General features: G+C 31.5%; 1 long non-coding RNA gene across 1 annotated transcript; it reads right to left on the bottom strand.

Moving 5' to 3' along the window:
• Positions 1-8,605: 8,605 nt before the first annotated feature.
• LOC105791214 (uncharacterized) lies at positions 8,606-10,735 on the bottom strand. Its single transcript, XR_008198331.1, has 3 exons — positions 10,232-10,735; positions 9,402-9,507; positions 8,606-8,966 (listed from the first exon to the last, which is right to left on the bottom strand). It is a non-coding gene; the product is annotated as an uncharacterized LOC105791214 (long non-coding RNA).
• Between the last annotated feature and the right edge of the window lie 530 nt (positions 10,736-11,265).

Here is an 11,265-nt window from a genome sequence, read left to right as displayed (position 1 = left end):
ATATTCTACTAGAGTCAAAGTACCATGGGATATACACATTCTATAAGTATGTTTATCATGATTTGTTATATTATGGATAAAGGGAGTTGATTAACGGACTCAGATATGCTTTAAATCTTAGCATTTAATTGAAATATTCATTGAGGTATGATAGTTGGTTCCGCACGACTTATAAGGGGGATTGCTTCGTTCAGAATATCAAATCGAAGAATGTATTATACTGTTTGATTTCAATCATTTTGTAAGTGCGATTCTAGCTTTTTATATAAAAAAAAGGTTTGTGATTGGAGAGTGTCTGTAGAACTTGGAGTTTGCAATTATCCTTAATGAATTTGGGTAGATTAAGTTATTATTGAGAAGTTTGTATGGTGGATTCATTCACTAGGTTGATACCTGTTGTTATCTTAAGTTGTTTATTTGTTGAAATGTAAAATTGTAATAGAGGTTCCAGATTACATAATAGAAAGAACAAAATAGAAAGAACACAGGGGCTTGATTACGTAGTTTGATTTTCCTATATTAGTAGAGCCTAGTTCAATGAGTAATTGTCACACCCTAACATCGACGGATCTGTACCAGCTCGTTTTCAGTGGTGTCAAAAATAGTAGTTTCGGGATAGAAATTTGACAAGTAAGTCCGTATTAATTATCATTTAAATTATATGAGTTCACTAAAAATTTAAATTGAACTTTGATTGGAGAAAATTTAGCTAATTGAATAAATAATTAAGTTTAAGTGGTTGTCCTGAAAGTCAAGTGGTTTCGAAAAATGAGGTATCGGGACCTCGTTTCTGTAAATTGAGTTCGTAATTTTTTTATTAAATATTTACGGAGTTACTAGTTAGGTATGTGAGAGTTCAGTTTTGAAATTTCAATGTTTAGATAGTTAATTAATTAAAAAAGCTAATTTGTAAAAGAGGCAAAATTTAATCACTATTGAATTTTATGTATATATATATAAGTATGAATTGTTAGTTTCGAACTATTGTGGCACATGAATTATTCTATTGAATGCTTCGATACTAACATTAAATGACATTTGTAACAATTGTCAAGGTGTGGTTATGAAAGCTCTTTTAATACTAATTTATATGTTTAGGTAAGATGGTATTGAATTCATGAATCATATGGAGATGTTAAGTGATGAAATTGGATATTTAATGATTATTTATTTAAAAGTGGTTTATAGTTATAAGTATGAAGCACACGCTTTGCAAATGCGATATTAGTGTCGAGTTATGTGTTTAAAAGAAATGGAATATGTATGTGAATTGACATGATCAAATGGATAATATGTTTTACATGTTGAATCTTCTTATTGAATGATACAAAATTATGTCATATTAAATGATTAAGAGATTATACGATTGGTATGTGAAACACTCATCTAATTGTTTTAAATGTTTTGTCAGGAAATTATATTCATTTACTTAATTGTAAATCAAGGTAAGAGTTTCGTTTAAATACCTATAAACTTACTAAGCTTTAAAAACTTACTCTATCTCTTTTCAAGTTTTCTGTAGCTATCATTTTGTGGAACTGATCCTACAGATCAACTTCAGAGCTCACACTATCCAACCCATTTTTTGGTAGCTTTTGATTTTGGATCATTTTGGTTTGTGGCATGTATATACAGTTTGAAGTTGTCAAGGTTAAAAATTTAGTTGAATTGTAATTAAGCTTATATGGTTTTGGATTAATGATTTATGTTTTATGTTGATGTTATTTTGGATGTGGTGTCATTTGGAACACTTGTTATTTGGTATTGTTTTGGTTTGGTTTCCTTTGTGATGTTGAAATATGGTCAAATTGGTAGGTAATTAGTGATAATGGACATGTTTGAGGTGTCTTTAGTATGTGATTTGGTAATTGACATTTTGAGGCTTTGTTGATAATTTAAGGACATGAATATGAATGTGATGTTGTAGGTGAATTGCTTGATTGTTATGTATAAAAATTGTGGTGTCAATGGGGACACATTGGTTAGACACTTAGCTTGAATGTTTTTAACATGTTTTAGGCTCGTTTAGGTGTGTTTTGAGTAGGTTTAGTTGCTGGTAAATGAGTTGCTTGTGGTTCAACTAAGTTTGATTTGGTAAAATTGCATTTGAAGGTTCAATTAGGGGTACACAGGCTATCATACGGTCGTGTGCTATACACGACCGTGATTTTTATGTCAGTATGTCATAAGTTTTGGCACACGGTCTGCGACATGACTGCGTGACTTTACGCGGTCTAACACACAACTTGCTACATGACCGTATGAGGGTATTTCGAATGTTACACGGTTTGTTACATGGTTCGCCACACGATCATGTCCCTGAGCCACACGACCGTGTGACCTCTGTTTCAAAATTTTTCATATTTTCTAGTTTGATTTAGATTGATCCTTAATTAATTCCAAAGTAATTTTTTTAGGTCTTGTATACTCAATATAAGACTTGTAAATGTTTGTATGATAAGAATATTGTTTGACTTGAATTATTAATTTGTAAATGAATAAGTGTATGTTTAAATGATGTTATTTGTATCTGATATGCATCGTAATACTCTGTAACCCTAATCTAACAACGGAGATGTGTTAGGGGTGTTACAGGATCTAAGGAAAAGGGTAAGTAGGCATACATGTTACCATTCTGGCACACTATGGTAGCATAGTCTGCCATTTTACAAACTTTTGGTTAACTAGTTTGGCCCATAAAATAACTACCTATGGAAGTATCTAAGGATTTCATCTCGGGGTATTCTTCAATTGAAGAAAGAGTACGACAAATGAAGGGTACGCCTCATAGTTTTGGCTGAGTAAAAGTGCCTACTAAGTATATGAGAAAGATGTAGGGGACTAAAGTGTCTTTAAGACCACACTACATATGAGTTACCGCCAGGGGTATGGTACACTCACTTTTATCGAAAACCATGTAAGTGGGTCCTGCAATGAGATTGGTTAAGAGTCAACTGAATAGACTTGATTAGTTAAATAGTATTTGCCTCCGAATTTCCTTTTATATTTTTCTCGATTTTGGTAGGGCATTTAAGGGAAAATTTGAGTATGCATTTGACACTTGTCATTATCTATTGAAGGGGAACTAAGTATGTATAGTAGAAAGGGAACATTTCAAATGGTCTTTCTTTCCTTCTGCTCTACATTTTGGTTCTTCTTCCTAAACCAAAACAATCTTTTTTTCTTTAGGACTAGAATTTAAGATTTTTGGTTTGACGTGTGAATGTTTTGAATCTCCTGGTAAGTTCTATAACTTTGTATGTTAAGATTTCTGAAGAATAGGGATGTTATAAGGCGTAAGAATAATAGAGTGTGAGTGAACAATAGAGTGTGAGTGAGAGGCCCTGCATAGAGGTCGTATGAAATTGATATGTTAGTAAACTATTTGTACATGGAGTTTTAATATGAGTTTCATAATCTTTTAAGTAGTTGTTGCTGCTGGTTTGGGTAGAACTATTAGAACATGAACTTCGAGCTGAAGTAAAGTTGCATTTCTGGTGAGTTTTTATCATGACTCATGTTTGTTAATTTACATTGCTTATTCATATGTTGATGTCTTCTCAGATAACTGGTGAGTGTATGTGTGTGTGAAGTTGTTAAACTAAGCTTTATTTGACAATATGTTTTGATATAACAAATTAAAGTGTTTTTCAATAAAATTTAAAAATTAAACAAAATTGACAAAATGATTTTTCATATTGAAGTCTAAGAGATAAAAATTTGAATCTTTATTTTGAACTCTTAGAAAAAATTTGAATCAACTTTAAAATCAAGCTAAAATGATTTTAACCAAGTAAAAATTCTTTTAACAAGTCAAACTATTTTTCAAACAAGTTAGAACAGCTCTAGGCCGAAAAGTATCGATACCTTTTTTGGCCAAGTATCAATATCTTCAAAATATCGATACCCTTTGGAAAAATAGTACCAATGTGACATTCTATTTTTCACTAATTCAGCTAAGTATCGATCCGGTATCGATACCTTTTATATGGTATCAATAAAATTTGTCTGGTATCGATATTTCAGCTCCAACGATCATTGGATTTAGCATTTATTGCAAAAAAAAATTGATACTTTTTTATTTGGTATCAATACCCGATGTTGCAGGTGAATTAAATGCTTTAGTTTTCACATGCCCAACGACTATTCATATCTCCAACAACCACAATGGTTGGAATTCAACTTAGGGGTATAAATATCAGCTTCGAAAGATCCTACAATAACAATAATGTATATTCAAGTAAATTATCAACCAAACAACCTTTGTGCCAAATACTTCCATATTTTTCTTTCATACAGTTGTAAGCTTTATTTCCATTATTTTGCTCAAGTGTTTGTAATTGCGCTTCATTTGCAAACACTCAGATCTTGTAAGGATTATTTATTTGTTTGGTTTTTTGTAATATCTTTGAGAGGGTTAGTGTCTTAAAATTTGAGTAGAAATCTTAAAGGAGTTGTAAGGTTGAACCTTATCCTCAAAGGTTGATCAAATTAGTGAATTTGAGAAAATCTTTAGTTGTGGAAAGCTGAGGTAGTGGAGTAGGAAATTGGGGCCAAACCACTCTAAATTCTTGTATTCACTTTTCTATCCTTTCTCTTTAGCTTTCACAAAATTTGTAAAACCCAATTCACCCCCTCTTGGTAATTTCGGTTTGATCTATTGAGCTAACAATTAGTATTAGATTTAGTCTCTAAAAGATGGTATAACAACCAAGAGAAGATTCTCGAGGTAGCTCAACATTCGTCAATTCAAACCACACAAGATGACGTCTACTTTCGGCTCTATTTTTCTTGGTGAGTCTCAATCTATTTCTAAACCTCCTTACTTCCATGACGCTAATTATTCCTATTGGAAGACTAGTATAATGTTGTTCATACAAGCCAATGATCTTGCAGTATGGGACATCATCATGGATGGTCCATCCATACTTCTCAAGTAAGAATGAGAGCTCTTAGTTCCAAAGAGCAAGAATGAATGAAACGAGGAAGATAGGAGAAGCATACAACTCAATGCTAAGGTTACACACACTCTCTTTTGTGCACTTAGCCCGAAAGAATATAGTATGGTATCACCATGTTCCAATGCCAAGGAAATTTGGGACAAATTAGGAGTCACTCATGAGGGCACTAGTCAAGTCAAGAAGTCTAAAGTGGGAATTCTCACACTCATCTACGAAACATTCAAGATGAAGCCTGAAGAAGATATCAAGACTATGTCTGATCGGTTTACAATAATCATTAATGAGCTCAAATATTATGGGAAAATTTATCCTAATGAAGAAGTTGTAAGAAAGATGCTTTGAAGTTTGCCAAAGTCATGGAAATCTAAAGTGATTGCTATAAAAGAAGTAAAGAACTTGGAAACACTCTTATTAGACGAGCTTATGGGTTCTTTGCTCACCCATGAGATGAGAATTAAATAAGGGGTTGAAGAAGAAGAAAAAGTTGAAAAGAATAAGATTGGTATTACTCTCAAATCCACAATAGAATAAGGTGATTCTAGTGACGATCTGGATGAGGATAAAGAGATGACAATGTTTGCTAGACAATTGGCTATGAGTGTAAGAAACCGAGACACATTAAGTTTGATTGTCCTTAATGTTGCTACTTGGAGTGATGAGGATTCATTTGATAATGATGATCAAGAAGTAGTCAATATTTTCTTTATGGCCATCGATGAAACAAAGGTAAATTCCAACTCATCTATTTTAATTTCCTATTCCTTTGGTGAGTTACAAGATTCCTATTGATGAACTCAGCTTTGAGTTTGAAACTATGGCTTCAAAATATAAGAAAATTATTTCAAAATTAAAATATGAAAATAGTTCAATCTCCAAGGCCAATCATGAACTTTAAATTAAAATTTATGATATACAAGCAATCATAAATGAATTTGAGAAAAGAACCAAGACTTACATGATTTTATTTAAAAGGTTCATAATAAGCATAAAAAGCAACTTGAGTTGCTTAAAAGTGAAAAATCTCACTCTAACAAAGTTTTAAAAAAAGGTTTTTAAGAGGAGAAAGCTCAAAACAAAAATTTGTCAAAACTAGCTTTAATTTCTATAAACATAAAGGTCCCTCAAGTTTTTACAAAGGAAAGATTATTAAAAGTGTATGGATCCCTAAAGGACTCATAAATAATAAGATAAAGACATCATTTCAAAATGGATACCAAAAGAGACTAAAATTATAGGAACTAATGCTTATGGACCCAAAAGAATTTAGGTGCCAAAAGTCAAAGTTTAATTCTATGTTTGTAGTAAGAGGAGGATTGCTTCAAGGTGAGGGATTCATTCAAAAACTTATGGTACCTTGATAGTAGATGCTCAAAGAACATGATCGGTGACAAGATCCATTTTATTAATTTGAAGCCAAAAAATGAAGAAGCAGTTACATTTGGTGACTACTTTAAAAGGCAAGTAGAAGGAATCGACTCTATTGGTAAAAACTCTTCAATTCTTATTGAAAATGTTCTCTATGTCAATGGTCTTAAGTATAATCTACTTAGTATTAGCTAATTGTGTGATAATGGTATCAATGTCATTTTTGAGTCTAATGGATGTAAAATAGTTGACATTGTGTCTAATAACATTATGCTTGTAGGACATAGGATAAGAAATATATACATGGTGCATTTAGAGGATATACATGATTCACTCATATGCCTTGTTGCTAAAAATGAAAATAATTCTTTATTATGACATAAAAAACTAGGACATGCTAGCATGATCCTATTGCATAAACTAAATAAAAATGACTTAGTAAGATGATTGCCTAAAATTGATTTTAACTTAGATAAAGTTTGTGATGCATGTTTTAAGGGTAAACATAAAAGAGTCTCTTTTCAACTTATTAATGATGTATCAAGTAGTAGATTTCTTCAACTAATTCACATAGACTTATTTGTCTTATTAAGACAACTAGCGTGGGTGGAAAATAATATACTTTTGTGCTGGTTGATGACTATTCTAGGTTTACTTCGGTTCTTTTCTTAAGTACTAAAGATGAGGCTTTAGAAGAAAAAGGTTACTCTCACTACACCAAAACAGGTTTTTAGCGGCGTTTTTTATGCCTTTAGCGGCGCTTTTTAGTGCCGCTAAAAGTATTTGTGGCGCTTTTGAAAGCGCTGCAAAAAATGCCGCTGTCGTCAACGCCGCAAACGTTTGCGGCATTTTTAGAAATAAATGCCGCTATAGACCATGACCTTTAGCGGCGCTTTCCTCACAAACGCCGCTATAGATCAGGACCTTTAGCGGCGCTTTTCCATAAACGTCGCTATAGATTAGGATCTTTAGCGGCGCTTTTACAACAAACGCCGCTATAGCTTAAGACCTTTAGCGGCGATTTTCCCACAAACGCCGCTGTAGATCAAGACCTTTAGCGGCGCTTTTTGTACAAACCCCGCTATAGATCAAGACCTTTAGCGGCGCTTTTATCAAAAAATGCCGCTATAGAACAAACCTTTAGTGACGCTTCTTGCAAAAACACCACTAAAAACATAACATTTAAAAATATTATTTTAATCAGATAATATTTATTTTTATGATAAATATTTTATTTTATTTTATTTTTAAATTTGAACTTTAAATATACTTTCAAGGATAAATAAAAATAGTATTTAAATTAAATTTTATATGAAAATTTTAACTTTAAAACTAAATATAAAATTAATGAATTTAGTTTTAGAATTTAAAATAATAAATTAATAACACAATTAAAATCTAAAAGTTAGAACTCAAGTTGTCGTAAATATTAAAGTAAAAATAAAATTTAGAATCAAAACTAAAATAAATAATACATATGAGAAAGCAGATGACTAGTTAAACATGCCTATGACTATACACATTGCAAGGTAATAAAAATACAATGCATCTGCTTTGCACCATCTTTGCTCGCAAGTTTCATTGAAGGCATTCCAAACTATATCCTGCAATATAAACATGCATTATTCATAAGAAAGATAAAAGGTACAAACCACACATGTAGGGAGAGGAAAAGTGAAAGAAAACAGAAATTTATGCGTGTAAATACAAAATGCTTCAAACACAACCTAATTGTGATTCATAATAAATATTACCTCCACTTCTGCTGAAGAGTAAGTTGGATCCAAGTTTTGAAATAGAACAAGTTTTCCAAACTCGTGTGCATCCCGTAAACTTTCTTCCCAAGGCTGAAACAATGTAGGAAGCAGTTTAAGATCAGCTTAAAGAATGTAGACTAATTTTCCCACAAATAACAGCAATCAAAGTAGGCTATGAAAATAATTTAAACAATTGAATTTTGCAAAGTAATCACATCTTTCTTAACAAATTAGTAATTGTCATTGTGTGTCTTTCAATGCAACTAACAATCATATATAATGTGCTAAAACAAAGCATGTATCTCAAAATAAAGGATACTGATTCTTCAAAGATGTCTTTCCCACTCTGAAATACAAGAAAAATATCAAAAGGAATTAAGGATACGCCAATTACAAACAAATCAAGACTGCAAAAATAAAATAAAATAAAACATACCCACTATCATCACATAAAGATAATTAACTCAATAAGGCATACTCAAACAATTAGCCACATAAAGATTTAACATTCCTAATAATTGAGGGGGGCAGAACAATTGGCTTGAAGCAAATATCGCAAAGGATTATAGAGAACTAATCAAATATCGCACAACAATGTGAGAAAAGGAAATCTTTAATCTATTCAATACCTTGAAGTTATTCTCCACAAAATTGGGATCCCCGAGAGTTGAATGCCGATGCTTGGAAGGTCCAATGACTGTTGATGTGGGTGATCCTCTTATACCATGATTGTCAAAACAATGGCTACTAACGGATGAAGAAGACTGTTCAGGACAGGAAATTAGTGTGGGTGATCGACCATTTCTTTATGCTTATCTCTTCTACTATATAGCCATAAACTGCAAGCCAACTAAATACATCAAAAAATATATTGTCGCAGCTCCTGTACATTAATAGACAAATAGAAAATTAGTGAAGGCCCTAACATCATAGATTACAGCAAAGAGACCAGACAATCAATAATGGTTAAGAATATTTATAAAATACAATTTACAGGGTATTTTCGATTTCGTAAACTCCTCTCAAACAAAAACGAGACATGAAGCAGGAAAAACCAAATAATTGATTTTTCTTTAAATTTAACATCCCAAAAAAAAGTATTGATAAGAACAAGCTATCGAACAACATAAATGTAAAACATACAAAATTATCAGTTTGTTTTTTTTTTCCAGTTTTCCAAGAAAAAAATGATGGGTTATTTCCAAATTATGCCTAAAAAAATATTAATGCATGTGAAGCTGCCAAACCATAAAAGCAACATTGAAGTACCCATAGTTGGAAGAACCGAACATGCCCATAGTTGTATATATGAGCTTACCTATTGGTGACATGAAGAATCATTGGTTCCATACTTCAGATTCATTATCCTTCAAGTTTGAAACCATGGAGTAATTTGAGACTAGCTGAAGGAGCTTCTCACTTCCCTGCAACAACAACAAACCTAAAACAATGGGTGAGCAGATGCCAATATTGTATGTTGATGAATTATATAAGCTTATGAATATTTCTAATCATATGTATGTAACTTGAATATTGATTACCTCAAGGTTGATGAATATTTTACCCCCACAAAGGCTTGTAACTATTAACATTAGCTACAACTTCATTCCAAAAACATCATTATTATTAATTCTAAGCACCACATTATCAAACCAACCAAACAAGGAAAGAATCAGAATTTTAGATTAATATTTTCAATCAAATCTAATCTTCAAACAAGAATGAACAACAAGATTCTCGGAAAAATAAAAATCATAATTTTGCTGCTTTTCTTCATGAGAAGAGACTTTTAATTTGAAGCAAATATAAAGATTTTTTATTAACATTAGAGAAAACCCAGGATCAAAAAAGTTTTAGATGAACAAATGGACAGTAAAAATTTTTGATTTTTAACCCGCAAAAACATTTAACGGATAAAACTGAATGAGCTTTATTGGAAAAGTTACCTGATCCAAGGATTTTTGGGATGGAGAAATGAAATTTAGGTTAATAAAAGAAGAAAAATGAACCCTAAAAATAAGTAGAAATGTGAGAGGCGCTTGTGTGTGTTGTCAGAGTGGAGTTCAATTTTTTGTTTTTGGAAATTGAAAGGAAAGGCTTAGAAATTAATATTTAAATGAATTATATAAGCTTATGAATATTGATTACCTCAAGGCTGTATGTCGTAATCTTCGCCGCACAAGCCATGCATTTAAATTGCAAAACGTTAGAAGCAACAAGAACAAATGCGTAATCTGAAAAGCACATTGAACCAACATAGTTCAATCCCTGCAAATATCCATATTTTCAGACACTAGACAACTGTAAAATAGTGTCTGGAATGTTACTTTTGTGAGATATAAAAAACAGAATATGTTGCATTAGTAAGGAACAAGAAAAAGCACCTACAAGGTATGTAATCTGAACATTGGTAACATCCTTGGTTATAGATTTCAAGAAAATCTCAGATGGTTTAACTCGAGCTAATAGTCGCAATCCCTTTTTGCTCTTTTTCTCATCATTTCCTTGGTTTCCTGGTTCTGGGTTCTTTGATTTTGGACCCCTTTCATCCATTTGAGAGTTTTAAGACGAAGAACAAACAAGAACTGGCTTGGCTTCAGTTGGGAAGAAACACAGAGTTGAATAAGCTTTTTGGTTTTTTTCTTGGATGTGGGAAATTAGGGATTTTAGGGGGGAAAGTTGGGGATATCGGGGATTTTATAAAATGGCACTCTTTTTTTAAAGTGAAATGCTATTGCTTACCTTTGGCGGCGCCGCAAAGAATTTTTCATTTTGAACAAAATGACGCCGTTTTGCTATTCTAAAAATTTTTTATTTTGTTTTTTATAAATTGATTTATTTTTTGCGGCGTTTTTAGTTATTTCATTTTGAACAAAATGACACGGTTTTGCTATGCTAAAATTTTTTATTTTATTTTTATAAATTGATTTTTGTAAAATAAAAAAACAGTACTCTCAAAATAAATATTGTATATTTTAATAAGAAAACAAATGATAAAATGTTGTAATTAATTATTAAGTTTGAATTATCTAAATTAAATAATTACCTATATATCCATATCATTTTATTTTTGTATTTTTTCTTATAATTTGGTCCTCTCCAAAATAAATAATTATACCTAAATATCCATATAAATCTATTACTTTTTTGAACTTATTTATTAATTCTATTTAAACTAATAT

This window comes from Gossypium raimondii, chromosome 8 (assembly GCF_025698545.1).
Source record: "Gossypium raimondii isolate GPD5lz chromosome 8, ASM2569854v1, whole genome shotgun sequence".
NCBI lineage: Eukaryota > Viridiplantae > Streptophyta > Magnoliopsida > Malvales > Malvaceae > Gossypium > Gossypium raimondii.
The sequence above is the reverse complement of the archived record's forward strand: the minus strand, read 5'-3'. Positions and strand labels throughout refer to the sequence as shown.